General features: G+C 34.1%; 1 pseudogene; it reads right to left on the bottom strand.

Annotated features, from left to right (window-relative positions):
- Window positions 1-8,202: 8,202 nt before the first annotated feature.
- LOC149239473 (laccase-12-like) lies at window positions 8,203-10,766 on the bottom strand (annotated as a pseudogene).
- Between the last annotated feature and the right edge of the window lie 4,911 nt (window positions 10,767-15,677).

Genomic DNA, 15,677 nt, shown 5'->3' with positions numbered 1-15,677 from the left:
TCAGATCTAAATAAGAAAAGAATACAGGGTCATGGGAAGAATATCAGGGCTTTGTTGTATGGTCCTTTTGAAGTATGAAAAAGGTGGGAGATAATGCCTACATCATTAATCTACCCTCATATATGTGCATTTACTCAATAGTGACTATGGATAATATAAAACTCTATGAGCCTTCCATGTCATATTAGGAAGCTAATGAGAAGGTATTATCTACCTTAGAGGACTTAGAACAAAATATTAGTCATAATTGGTAGAGATATAATTTTTTAAAATAAGTCTAGAACCAGTCAACAAGGGAAACCTTACCTTTGGTATATTGTGATGAAAGGGCAACTTCCAAACAAGAAAAAATGGTACTCCAAGGAGAACGTAGAGGAAAATTTTCCTAACCTCATTTAGTAAAAGTATACAGGGTTTCAAACATTCCCAATTTGGAAATTTGGGGTCCAAAACATTCCCAAAATTTGGGGTCCAAAACATTCCCAATCCATTTTGAGGCATCAAATAAATTTTTTGGGGGTCAAAACTTTGTAAGAATAACTTCCAACTCTTGATGCTATTATACACATTGAGACCTTTCCAATGGTGCAAAAATAACCTCATTTGGATCTCTTATGAGGAAGTTATGCCTCCCACCAGTTGACCTACTTCATTTACCACCATGATATGTGTGGATGCCACATCAACCCCTGTTACACACGTGTGGGGCTATCCATGTATATAATTTCAAGAAGATTCTAGAATGTCAAAAATCTTATCACTAATTTAGGGTTGAGGATGCAAAAACCCTCACCCTAAATAGGTATCGAGCGATGTTAAATACTATACCACTACGAGAAGAAGGGGTTCCATCCTTTAGCATTATCCTTGTTCCATAGTTGAGTATAACATGTACAAGTGATAATTGAGAGAAAAATTGAGGAGGAAAATATTCAATAGCAACCATTTAGGCCATAATGTCAAAGGCAACTCCATAGTGAGAGCCTATTTTTTCGTATTTTCATTTGCATATTTGAAGAAACAAGAGTAGAGAATAGGACACACCTTCTAGCTGGGTCTTCTCCCACATTGAGTTTCCCATGAGACATTTTGTGCTTATTTGTGTGGATGGTGTGTTCCTTTTCTCATTTCTTTCATTTTCAAATTTACTTATTTCACAAGTTCAAGCAGTAAGCTAGTAATAATTAATTGGGGATATAAGGAAATAAATTTCATAATGTAAGATTTCAATCCATAATGTTATAAGATTTGTTGTGACAAACTATTCGAATGCAATATCCGTAGTATTTTACATATCAACTATGTGCCAATCATGATAGTTAACACTCCCTTAAGCCATCATTCCAATCCTCAAAACTCAAAGATTCATTAAAATATAGTCATTTAGACCATTGTATGACATACTCACGTGCATTATGAAGAAATTTAGCTAGAATAAAAGTGTGCTCATGTGTCTCCTTAGGGAAAGAAGCAACTTGACCACTACTGTCCTTCATAAAAGTAGAAACCATACCCCAAAAGCTAAAGAAAAATAGAAAATTCACTTCTTATAGTTGCAAGAGGTATTCTAATCAAAACCATTGCTTAAAGCTCAATTAAGGCAAGTGTTATACAACAAACGATCCTTCGAAATATGTTGAGAGAGTATATGCTAACTATTTTAATCATACCCACTCAAAAAAATATCACTAGGGAACAAAACATGCACCTATAGAAAAAAGATTAAAGTCCTGAAATTTTTAAGAGGAAATCACTTGAAAACTCATTTTCAAGTTTCACACCTTTCATATTATCACACTTAAGTGGGAAAATAAATCATTCTTTCACATAACTTTTTTGTAAAACATTTGGCATGCGAGATTTTCTAATTCATGCCACATGTCTTGCAAGCTAATTGTTTAGAGTAACAACCATTTCACCCACTAATATCTATAATATTTTCATAATTAATAATCCAAATATATAATTCATCATAATTTAATGAAATAACAACCAATAGAAAAAGAAATACACTTATCTTTTCACAAATTGAGCTCCAAGGAAATTGACTAGGTGTGAACAATTTTTCTCCCAATCATAGGCGAACCCTTAAGGATGCCACCCTTGTCATGGTATATGAGACCATAGGAAAATAAGGTTTGTTCGAGCTCCCAAGCCACTTCTTCCTTTCCTAGAAACTTCCAAGACCAACCATGTAAGCCACTATTATTTTCTTTAATCAATCATTCACCTAAACTAGCTCTTGTCACTCTCTCCACTACCCCATACAAAATAGAAATCCACCCCCTTGTATGCTCTTAAGTCCCTCACAAATATTCTTCCTTTATATTCTCTTGAATATGTGTAGAAAGATTCCAAGTCACCATCTACTTTTAAATTTCATTTCCAACAGTTTGTGGCTTCTTGGATAGAAGATTATGGATTCTTCAATACATAAAATACCAATAGTGTACACAGGTTTAATAAGGTATTTCCCTGCTTAGTCTTGATGCTTAACATTGCCTAGTAGAGAATCCACCATATTTCCATGGATCATATGAGAGTTGGGATACTTTTTCTTAGTAAGAACTCTATTTTTCAATCAAGAACTCTCTTTATATCAAACTACCTTCTTCCAATTTGAATTTCCATGAATGAATTGATGAATGGAGTAAGGGGAAGGAGTATTACCTCTACTCCTTTCTTGGCTCCTTGATGATTGAAGTTGGTAATTATAAAGTAGAAGATAAGTTTGAGTATAGGAGATACTATACTTGGAGTGATTAAATCATTACACTATGCTCCTATCGTAATTAGCATAAACATTAGGGCAAATGGAATTAGGACAATGACATGGAATAGGGTCATATATAGTACATGGAAAGGTTGTTAGAAAAATATCAATCCCCCCTGGGGCCCTTTACCTTTTCCCCTATAGTGAAGTCATAGACCCTTAGGTGATCTATCCTAGTTAGCTTGGACCCTTTCATTAAATTCTAAATGATCATGCTTATATGTCTTTCAAAATCACCATGGAAACTACCTTATGGAGTGGAGAAAAATATAGTAATGGAAAGCATAATTAAAAATATAAATAAAGATCAAATTCAAGAATTACAAAGGGTTGAGATTGAGATATTATAATAAGTTAGTGTGAAAAATTATGTAAATCCTAGTATTTGATTTGTGGCCTTGAAAAGTGGTAGTTAGGTTACTTTTATGGATGTAGACTCTCCTTATGTTATCCCTGATACTACCTCAAAGACTTATGGATGACGTCATGTTATTTTTGGTTTGCTATTATCTATGGGATAGAACATGTTTACCTTCCATGGCATACTACTTGAAATTACTTATTTTGTTATGCCATATAAGTTTTTTTTTTTTTTTTTTTTTTTTTTCTTTTTTTTTTTTTTTTTTTTTTTTTTTTTTCTATGAGTAGTGGAATTGACAATTGGGTTGCTCTTGTACTGACATGACATGGGACTGATTTCATCCGCTAGAATTATAACCATTAGGTGCACCAAGTTGCCCCTAACATGGACACGGGTAAACTTTTCAGTATGTGTTATATTATTTGCATGACTAACCCCACATGTTGTATATTGTATTAGGTTTAGCCGTTGGGGGTGGGGGGGGGGGGGTGCATTGCCTCCGAAATTTTTTGGGTTGCTTTTGCATATGTTTTTGGCACACAATTTTCTCCTTTAGTAATTTTGTGATGCATGTATTGGGTTAAAACTTACATAAATGGGGGAGATTGAACAAAGGACCTCATAATATTTTACATAACAACATAACATGCTTTGCCAAGTGAGCTAAACACTCATGGACACATTTTTTCTTCTTATTTTTTCGTGGGTTGGGTGGGGGGTGGGGGGTTTAGTCTGGTGGGACTACCACAAGTTTTGAATTGAGACCTTAACATCAATGAGTGCCTTAATAGTACGCCCAATCACCATCTATTCAAAGTTCCGTGGGCTACCCATGCATGCATGTTATATACGTTTTGTTCCATGGTATAAGCAAATGTTATTTTTATTTAAAATGACGATTCACAATGAACTTCTAGTGTATAATGCATTGTTGAATCAAACTACCCATTTGGTTATCCTTACGTTTATTCAAGAACATGTTTCTATATTTTTGGGATGTTTTAGTCTACTAATGATATGTGTTGTAATATAGTGGATATGGGGAAGTTGGCACTTTTGTTTTTGTAAACAAAATTTTTTCTACTAAATTGATACTCTATTACTTAATAGCAAAATCCTTTTTCCATGGTCTATAAGAATGGAAACGAGACCAACTACAAAAGTTAATGTATTTTGACCCAAATGTCCATATACTAACCATATACATACAAAAAGGTCTATTGAACGAAACTTCATTATACAATACATTATGCCACAATATTGGTAAATTCCATGTGAAGTAGAAAAAAACATAAGTTAATTGAAACCATCAAGAGGACATGGAAATATTGATAGTGCCTGGTATGGTTGGACTGATTGAAGGTGCAGGATAGGGATAATTTGAAGGATGGAAAGGTATCTCAAGTTTAGAAACATTGGTGAATCTTATTATCTCTAATTTGCAAACTAAAAAATATGTGGCAATATTTTTGTAAAAAAATAAATTTTCAAATGATTTTATATAGTCTCTATAAAGTCCCAGGGGGGCAGCTCAATTGATGATCGAAGTAATGTGAAATATATGAAAACTGAGAGATCCAAGGTTCAAAACCCCTGGTTGTGACATGGTTTACTGAGAGGAGGACAAGTTGCAAATCCCCAAAGGTTTACTGGTAGTTACGTGTTGGGCGGGTTGCTGGGTTCCTCTGGGATATATATATATAATCTCTATATTTTTTTGGTATTTTTTAAGGTAAAATAATTTACATTATAAAATTTGGGTGAATTTTTTTAGGAATAAATGAAAATTGGCGAATCTTGTTTTTGGAAAAAACATGGAAATTTTTCTCATTTGCGAATATTAGCCCCTAAAATTTTATGTCATGCAAGATTTGGTTTGTTGCAGAGCTTCTCCTCAATCCAAGCTATTTCTTCATGTTCTTTCACCCTTTGCGAGGTAGGGAATTTAGTACTTTATTACCATTTCAATTTTTTTCCAACTCATAAATTTTTTCTATGGTTTTCTCCTATAAAAATGACGGGATGGAACTGTGTAAATTTTATCTAATGTGTGTGTAGGTTGTTTGTGGATGTGATAGGGGGTGGTGGGGAGCACATTAATTGTGGATCTTGAATGATCTACTGGTTTAGGATTTATCAGATCTCCTCCTCTTGTACCACATTCACATTTTCCCAATTAAATCTCTCAATGTCCTTTGGATCTCTTATGTAGATATTGATCCATCATTCTAGGCTTTGTGTTCGAATTAGACCAAAAATTGATTTTCCATCAGTATTTAACCAAATATGTATCAACTGCTCCATGACATTTAGAAAAATCAACATGTGGGGAGGATTGATGGAAGCTATTCCTACACATATAGTTTCTGAATCTTGCACAACACGTGAGTAATGACCCTATGGCCATGGAGTTCCTTCGCACTCATTGCAATTGCATGAATTTATGGAGGAGAAGAATCCAGATGACAAGAAAGATGTCCTATACTAAAGCGATGTTTTCTCTTTCAATTGCATGAAATAGGTGCTTACTCCAAATGGGATGACAAATGTTTGTTGATTCAACATTTAGTTCAAACATAGTGATTTGTTTATTTAAGAATATAAAATTACGTAGAATAGAGGATGACATTAGTAGCATAGATAAATGAATGTAGATTGAGGACTCTATTAGATTCATGGGACATGTCCTTGGATTTCTGAATTAAGATGCCATAGCATGGTATTAGGGACCATTTTCTTTCTATTCATTCATTTATAATATTGAATTCATTAATTTTTTGTTGGAGTAGAAGAAAAATTGCTTAATTGGGATTCAATCCTTCTATCTACTGATTTTTCTATTTTATCATGATTGATTACTATACGTATAGAAAAATTCCCTTGTTGGAATAATTGATGACTATGAAAATGTTCCTAAGAATGATGAGAAATTGTTGAAGTGGGATACAAAGTATCAACTAATTAGTGTTGCCAATGAATCCTACAAAAGACATTCCATTTTTACAAATCCACGAGTAGTTTACTTATTAATTTTCATTAAGTATGACATTTGAAATTTTTTAAAGCTAATAATTAATTAATTCCCCATGAGGTTTACCACCATTTGTGTTCACCATCACTTACAAAATTTAGCAAGACCACGGTGAGACTTTTGTGGGGTATGGCACAAAGGGTTGCACACACCACTAGATTTTGAATAGTTCCTAGGGACAACATTGGAGAGATAATGAGTTATTATAGTGTAGAGGGACATTTTAGGGGCATCTATAGGCACATGTGGTATAACAATAAAGGTGTCGTACCCTGCAAGGAAGGGTGTCGACCCTCCTAACCCCAATCCTTCTCCACTATCTCCTATAAAGCCTCCCACTATGTGTGACTAACTATTATTCCCACATGGAGAGTAACACTTATTGCTGCATGTATGACTTCGAGGGTTACTACTATGCATGGTGTTGGTGTCCTCTCAACTCTGCCATCTACTATGATAATCACTATAGTTGTTTCCCTACCAATCATCTTGTTTGAGTTCTCAATGTGGAGATGCGACTCATAATACTAATATTCCCAGCCAATCATTCCAATTTTGCAAAATTTAGTATATTTAATCTTACTTTTAATATAGTGTTTTATCCCAATAGTTATGATATTCTATTTGTTTTGGATAAATTATTGGTGTGACTAAGTTGCAAGGATCCATTTGAAGTAAAGAGGTTGAAATGTACCCTAGCCAAACACTATTGCACTTTCTTTGGTTAGGAAGTGGTCACCAAAAAGGCTTGATATAATTAATTTCTCCTTACAATCACAACCTATAAATTAAACAATAAGCCAATCCCAAGCAGAAGGAAATTAAATTCTAATGCATGAAATGTTCTCAAACTTATATGTTGTTGGTGTCCCTAAATAAATGGCTTCTCCTCAATTTTGGCTTAAACATCACACTTTCTGGTTCTCTCATCAATCCTATGTTTATCTATGTATAATGTACAAATATAGTTTATCTATGTATAATGTAGAAATATAGTTGGTATAACCATTATTAAAGTTAAAACATGTCTCTTCATAGGATTTTCTTCTTAGCATTAACAATAATTTGACATAAAATCCCACGCGAATTCTTAATGTTTTTTCCATCTTATATCAATGTGTTCACTTAAAGGAGGGTCGTCCTTAACCATTACATATACTAAAATGTATTATGGGTAATAGAAGTTATGTGTTGGTTCCTTGATTTAGATTTCGTTCTTTTAAACTCTAAGTGTTTGAAGGGTCTATTCCAATTCCACTATGTGCAACTTAAACGCCTCTAGACTTTGCTTTGAATGGTGTATCCCACTTGCACGTGGAATGAAAATTGAAATGACCCTAGATATCCTTTAATGCTGTCCCACAAAATTTCTAGTCGCCCTTGTACCAATATAGATTGAGCCCATAATGTAACAAATAATAGAGATGCTTTGAAAATTAGATATTTTTATGGATTGTTTGTATTAACATGCAGTTTTAGCAAGGTGATAGTATGCTTAATTTTCAATTGAAGTAAAAAAGTGGATGGAATTTGAGTGAAAGACGTCATGAAGTCATAACCATTACTTTTTCCCAGCCATAAAATGATGGCCATGTAAATTTATAAGTTATAGTGAAAAATAATATAAATCTTATTGCACTTGTTATTTTATATATTAAAAACAAAAAACTGATAGAGAAAATCCATCAACTTCGCCATTAAATCAAAGTTTTACAATCACCTTACATTACTTTTGTCTAAAAGCACGCTTATCACTATGTAATTCATATATCACACATGGAAGAACCCATAACTCTTTTATTCATGTACCAAGCACTTGTATGTACAGTGATTCAATACAGTTCCACACTGTGATTGGTTGCCCCTTGTTGAATTACCAGTGTGAAGCATTTTTCTTTCCTTGAATAAATAGCCATCTTCCTCGTTGGAGGAAAAGGCTGCTTATTGTGAAATCTTCCTAACAAAAACCTTACGTCGACAACGTCTGAAAGAAAAGCAAGAAACAATAATGAAATGAAAGTGATGAAATGAAGAGGATCAACAAGGAGGGAGGTCAGAAGGGGGAGGTGGGAGAGTTTGAAGGGGCCCTTTTCCGTTCTTTACTACCCACGCCATTTTCAGTCCCCATGATGTGTGAACCTCCAAATGACAGTGCATGAACCACACCCCTGCATATATTCCATGGATATTGAGTAAACAAACATTATTATAATTTTCATCTATGCAATGATATGATTTAATGCAAAGTTGAATGGGAAATGAGATGAGATTGTGTGAATATATTCCATGGATATTGAGTAAACAAACATTATTATAATTTTCATATATGCAATGATATGATTTAATGCAAAGTTGAATGGGAAATGAGATGAGATTGTGTGAATATTTTGTAGGTATTACCTGGATTGTCTGCATGGAATCTGATAGCAGCCCAACCTCCTTTGGGAACTCCCACAATGTTTCTCTCAACAGGGTCAATGAGGTTAAAGTTGGGTGCATCTGTTGATTCATTGTAGTTTCCAACACCTTGGCCCACCACAAAGAAATTGAAACCATGGAGATGGACAGGATGGCTGTCTGTGCTGAAGATGTTGGTGTCTTGAAGAATTAATTGAACAGTTGTGTTGAAGGGAAGGACTTTTACTCTAGTCCCATTCACAGCCTGTGTATTATTGGGTGGAGTGCCAGTGTAATTGAATGGGAATGGAGGATTGTCTGGAAAATTGGTCTTATAGACTCCTTTCATCTACTTGAAATAGTGGGACTGAAGAAGAGCAGTGTTTGGGAGAACAAAAGAAATGTTGTTGACAGAGGCAGTGAATCTTGTTCCATTGGGTGCCTGGCATGTGGCATTTCCCATCCCTTTTGGACAAGGATTCAGTCCCAGCCCAACTGTAAAGAAAAACTTCTTATCCACCGTTTGAGGAACCAATGCTGGGAATTGTGAAGTAGCCAAGCTTCTAAGTTTTGCACTAAAGTTGGCTGCAAAGGAAGTGTCATTAAGGGATGGGAGTTTAGGCATCATAATGGTGGAAGAGGTATTAGAGTTGGAAATGTTGTAGCTCACAATTCCTGCAACAGTGGAGTTATCAAATGTTCCACCCCCTGTAGCAAATGGGCGAGCTGCTATGTAAAACTGGTTAACTCCTCCAACATTAACAGTAGCATTAGCAGTGAATAACACATTGGTGGTTTGGCCGGGTGTTATAACAAGAGTGTCTGTCTGGAAAGGCTTCACATAAACTGCATCTACTTCCACCACAGTCATGCTGTGATTTGCAATGGCAAGAAAGAGCTCATCATTGAGTGCAACATTGATGATTCGAAGAAGATAAGTCTTCCCAGGATTGACATTAAGAACAAATGTATCTACATAACATACCATGGTTAGTAAATGAGTGACATCCTCTTTTGTACCCAATACATCAAATAAATAAACAAATTAAATACAATTATCATTACCATTGGAGCAGTTGTAAAGTGGTCCAGGAAGTCCATTTATAGTGTAGGCATCTGACACATTTGGACCTCCCCCTGATTGGAGGGCCTGCTGAATAACCTTCTCAGTGTCTGCATTCCACCATTCTCCTGCAAGGTGGTGTGTGTAAAACCATTAAATTCCAGATTACAAGGCCATTGATACAAGGTCCAGATTATCCATAAAAAGTACTAAAATATATAAACTTACCCAGAATAATGGGGACTTCTTTGTATGGCTTGGGAAATGGGTAGGGAACATGTGGCTTGGGATATATAATGATGGCACCATGTACGCTAGCTCTTAACCAAGAAATGTGTGCATGCCACCATAGAGTTCCTCTCTGTCCTGTGATGGTGAAGTTATAAACGTAACTCGTTCCAGTTTGAAGTGGACATTGGGTGATATAACCAGGACCATCTGCCCACCCAGATCTCAGCTGTCGAATCCCATGCCTGCATGCAAAAACATACATAAATACATGATCTCTAAAACTATTCAGTGGCTGCAGGCAAGTTGAGTGATTATTATGAATGAGTAGGATTAGGTCAGCCATATAAATTAAATAATCACAAGTAAACATCACTTTATAATAAACAGCAAAATACTTACTTTATCATAAATATACATCTTAAGTTACTGGAAAAAATAAAAAAATCATAAATATAATTACCAGTGAATAGTCACGTTGTCCTTGACATGGTTAACCAGTTTTATAATTACTTGATCTCCCTCCTGAGCAAAAATGGTAGGTCCTGGATATTGTCCGTTCACTGTGATCAAAGGTTTTGTGTTGCAAAGACGTGTCACATTGCTCTGCCTCACCTGCAACCCAATGCATTTATACTAATTAGATTAATATAACCAAACACCCAAACACCCCTAGTGAACTCCAACATAGTATAAATGATTTGCAGTATATATAGTTACATTGAACTTGTAATGCCTGGTTGTCTGCCAATGCTTTCCTGCTGCTATATCCAGGTACTGAATGATGACCAGCAGGATGACAATTAACAAGTACTTCACAGCTGCCCTGGAAGAGCAGGGGCAAAGGCAGAGTAATGTCTTTGAGTTCAACATTTTCCTCCTGCTACTTAACTTATAACCTATGAAACCCTAGTTTGAATGTAGCTGTGATTACTGTGATCAGCTGGGAGGCATTTATATATATACCAATAGCCCTGAAGATTGCCCGGTGTCTTTCTGGTTGTGGGGTATTATTTGGTGGTGAATCGGTGGAGTAAAAATTAAGAACATACACTCACAAACAACCGTAGACATTGCACAGAGAAAACCTTTGCCTAATTGCTTCTGTGCAGCTGTACCAACTCAGCTGAAAGAGGCGTTCACTGTAAGAAGGCAAGGATGTAATTAAGTTTAATGGAGATTAGTGTGAAATTGAAAGACTTAATGTGGGCTTAGGACATCCATGCTTTTCTGGCATGGCACGAGGTCCTGTATATGAGTTAAGATAGGTTAATCACAAGATCAGTAAGTTCGCTGAGGACCACCATGAAAAAGCTGTCCTTATCCATGAAAAAACGGTCTCCTTTATAATTAACTGCCATTGCCATTGCCATTGCCATGGCCATGTATTACTGTAATTTCAGAGTTGGGTTCATTGATCGACAGAGAGGCCGGTGGTCTCCACTTCCGTTGAGTAGAAAATTCTTTTACTTTCATAACACACAATTGACCACACCAACACCAACTCAAGTCCATTTCAATTCTTTGTTGACCAGACATTGCTGTTCAAATCGCTGGAACCTCCCCTAATTTCCCATCACCAAAGGAGTCTATTCACTGGAACCTCTTTAATTCTCCTCACCAAAGTAGTCTCAGAGATATCCTGTCGACATTAAAAGAAAATTCTGGAGAAGTATGAAGTGGGTAGTTAAATTTCTATGTTTGGTATGGTTCTTGCATTCATGGGATGTCATTAAAACGGAATTCGACTCGAACTTGTTGCAATCTTATCAAAATGCATCCATGGGATGTCATTAAAAGGCAAAAAGGTGGGAAGCTTATGATTTCCTTTATTATTATTAATTACAATTTAATTTTAAGGTTATATTTAATTTAAATATTAAATTGGTGTGCATGATTGGTTGTTTATAAGATTTGATCCGAGATCCTTAAAATTTGATCAGAGATCGCAGGTAGGTTTGAGTTCACCATCACTGAATTACATTTTATTAATGAATATAATAAAAAAGTCTATATTGACAATATATATAATTAATTCAAATAGGATTATAAATATAATGTTGTTTTAAAAGTCTATATCTACCATATATATTTTTAGTTTTATATATAATTGAAATAAGATTATAAATATAATGTTGTTTTTTTATTTTATTGTTATTATTTAAAAATGAATGAGAAAATTTTATTATAATTTAAATATATTTGATTTTTTATTTATTAAATATTGATATTGATATTGATATTATTAATTAATTAATTATTATTATTATTTTAATTATTATTATTATTTTATTATTATTAATTAATTATTATTATTATTATTATTTAGCTTTGTAGAAGGGGTTAGAGTTGGCTATATCAAGAAAAAATTAGTAGTTAATGGTATTCAAAGACTCCATGATAGTCATTCAACAAGTATTTAAGCTCAAAGGGAACTCCAACCAGGTTCAATCCCTAATTCTGCAAAGAATAAGAATACAAATACGAAAATTTGAGTCAATTAAGTTGTATCATGTCAATAGGCATCTAAATTCAAAAGAAGACGCCTTAGCAAATAAGGGAATATACTTGGAACAAAGAATATTGGCTTAGGATGAATGCATTGGTGTTTATAATCCTCTACCATGAAAAAAAAATCAAAGGTCAGGAAATTGGTGCATTGATCAGATCAATATGTAAAGGTGGGGGAATAAAAAACCGTGTGGAATGATGTCCTCACGCCGGCCCACGTTCAAGTCTTGTAAACCCCTAGAAGCATTCCCCAATAGAATGACGACTCCTCATCACCACCAAGATCTGGGCCCATGTAATCATTTAACTCAAAAGTATGGTTATAAATGTGGTATGAGATAGATGGAAGATCATGCACATCTATAGTAAATGTGGGAGGGAGCAAATGAATGTCATCTCCATTAGTGAGGAGAAGCAATCATGCTTAAGGTTTGGAGTTTTAATGGCGTAGGTAGAGAATTGCAGGGATATTAATCAGGTAACAAATTTCACGTTAGTAGAGTGTACATGATAGGACAGTGCATTGAAGATGGCAAACAAATCCATGGCTTGGTGGGGGCAGGTATGCCTAGTGAAGAAGTTTACAAGGCATGATTGGCCTTCATTCTTCCCATCGAAGTTTGAGTCTAGAAACCAAGGCCATCACAAATAAAGAGGGTCATTTCTCAGGTGAGGACATGGAGGCACTGCCTGTCTTGGAGAATAAGGAAATCAATTTTCAGCTAGATTACCTCTCTACAATGATAGAACATATTTTTTCTTTGCTAAATAGGTAGGGGGAAATGGTGGTCGTGGAGGTTCAAGCGTAGTTGCTACTTCTGAGTCAAAATAATGGCTTGCACTAGACCAATATTGATAGATTGCAAGTGAAAATTGATCTATTGGATATGTATCTCACAAAACTTGAATCGTTGAGGAGGAAAGGTGTAGAAGAAGTCAACTCGGGTGAGGATAGGAGGGAGTTGTTTGATGTGAACCAATTTGCAGCTTCAAAAATGCCAAAGAAAGATGTTGAGGTGATAGAAGAGACCCAGGTCCCTGCTCTAGTGTAGTTAAGGAAAGTTGTTGAGGAAACTATTGAAGTTAACCCTGAAGTCAGATCATCCAATGTAGGCTAGTCAGTTATCTGTTTTAAAGTCTCAGGTCCCTGCTCTAGTGTAGTTAAGGAAAGTTGTTGAGGAAACTATTGAAGTTAACCCTGAAGTCAGATCATCCAATGTAGGCTAGTCAGTTATCTGTTTTAAATTATGTATTGCAAGTATCTTCTAGTTTTAGGAGTATTCTGGAAGGTTTTCAGATGATATCAGTTTAGATTCACATTATGCAAGAAGTGTAGCAGAAACAAGTCCTTTTTGGACATGTTTGAACCAAGTAGTTGAAGATTCAACTGAAATTGTAAAAGGTTCTCGCCTTGTAATCAACTTGATATTAATATTAAAAATCCTAACTATTTCATTAAAAAAAAAAGATAATGGTTCAAAGCTCAAGCTTCAATACTTTAACACGTGGGTAGGGAAGATAACATAATTCCTCCTAATCACCTCAGATAAACCTAATTGACATTGTCTCGATCAAGATTTTATCTAAATAAACTGTAAATTCTATAATCAATTCTATTATAAAAATGATTTGTAGTTTTTTATGATGTGATTTATAAGATTTATTTTAATCTAATCTAGATGTCTTCTAAATTGTTTCCATTTATAAAAATCAATCTTTGTTTTTGTGAATTTACAATTTAAAGTTGTAAAGCTTAGATATTTAACAAAGGAGTGAATGTCAACCATGTAGATGCATCTTTGTAATTATTTTTAAGGGGCTTTGTTATTACCATTCCATTCTCATACATTCAAACAAGAGTTAAAGTATTCACTAGTTCAAGGGGATGCTTATTCAATCACTTTTGTTGTTGAACTACATAACACATTGCCCACTTGAAAGGGGGCATATTCATCTTATATTGAAGATTATTATTGTGTCAAAATTTGAAAGTTTGATGAAATTCAAGCAAATTTCTAACTTTGAACTAAATCATTAATAATAGTCAAGTGAGGTACGCTATTAATGATCTCTTTCACTGAGTCTATAAGAGGGTCGAGGCCAAGCCCTTTTAACTCTTTTTTGTAGAGCTTCTAGTGTCCCTTGTGTTTGATTCTCTTCATTTTTTCAATGATTTGTACATTTATTAAATTTCTTGTGTATGCAAATAATTTTCACTTCAGTTTTCTACAGACAACTCACCATGTCCAAATTAGTTAATTTGTTCAATAATTTCGATAAATTGGATGGACCCAAGAACTGTAAGTCGTGGAGTTGTCATATACAAAGCACATCACTTTATAATGAGTTATTGAAAGATGTTTGTAGTGGTGATAAACTCTTACTAAGCCTCCCTATGCTAAAAAATCAATAAAATGGGAATTGAGTTATGAAAAAGCACTTACACCTTTAAGGTGTTATGCCATTCCTAAAATGATTGTCAAATATTGAAAATACAATTGATGCTTGGAATGCATGACAAATATTCAAGAAAATCTCTAATACTCCACCAAAGTCAAAATAGATTGATCTCTAAAAGAAAATCCTTAAACAACAATTAGGTAAAAAGGGATATGTTTTGGAATGCATCCCTCCTTTAAAATATGTTAGATTAGAAATAATCAAATATAGATGTGAGAAAGTGGAAAGAAATTTCATGACTTCAATAACTTTCTTTTCTCTTATTAACATTTTTTGGAAACTTAAAAAATTATTAATATTAAAATTCGATTACAATTTAAATTTATGATCTTGATCATTAATTATAAAAATATTATTTTTCTTTTTAAGATTTCATCAAATAATTATACTTTGACAATTTAGTCATTCAAGTTCAAGAAAACAAAGATCCCAATGCAAAATAGACATACCCCGTCTCAAAGATATCTCTTCAACATTAAAAGTAAATTCTGGAGAAGCATGAGATTATATGTTTGGATACAATTGAAGGGGTAGTTAAATTTCAATGTGTTGGTATGGTTCTCACATGTGTGGATCCGTTGGTCTTGGACTTCAACTCTAATTTGTTGTAATCTTATCAAAATGCATTTGTGGGATGTCATTAAAGGGTAAAAAGGTGGGAAGTTTATAATTTTTATTGATGTTATTATTAATAATTATAATTTGGTTTTAAAGTTATATTAAATTTAAATATTAAATTGAGATAAAGGACTTGTTCTCTATAGAATGATTACTTGGAAATTATTAAAATTTAAGGAAATCTCATGTAGATTTGAACTAATAGTATTTAAATTTAATTTTATTAATAAGTATA

This window comes from Pinus tabuliformis, chromosome 8 (genome assembly GCF_031772625.1).
Source record: "Pinus tabuliformis cultivar Carrire ecotype Pingquan chromosome 8, CPIR1, whole genome shotgun sequence".
Lineage (NCBI taxonomy): Eukaryota > Viridiplantae > Streptophyta > Pinopsida > Pinales > Pinaceae > Pinus > Pinus tabuliformis.
Note: the sequence above shows the minus strand (reverse complement) of the source record. Positions and strands in the feature narration are given on the sequence as shown.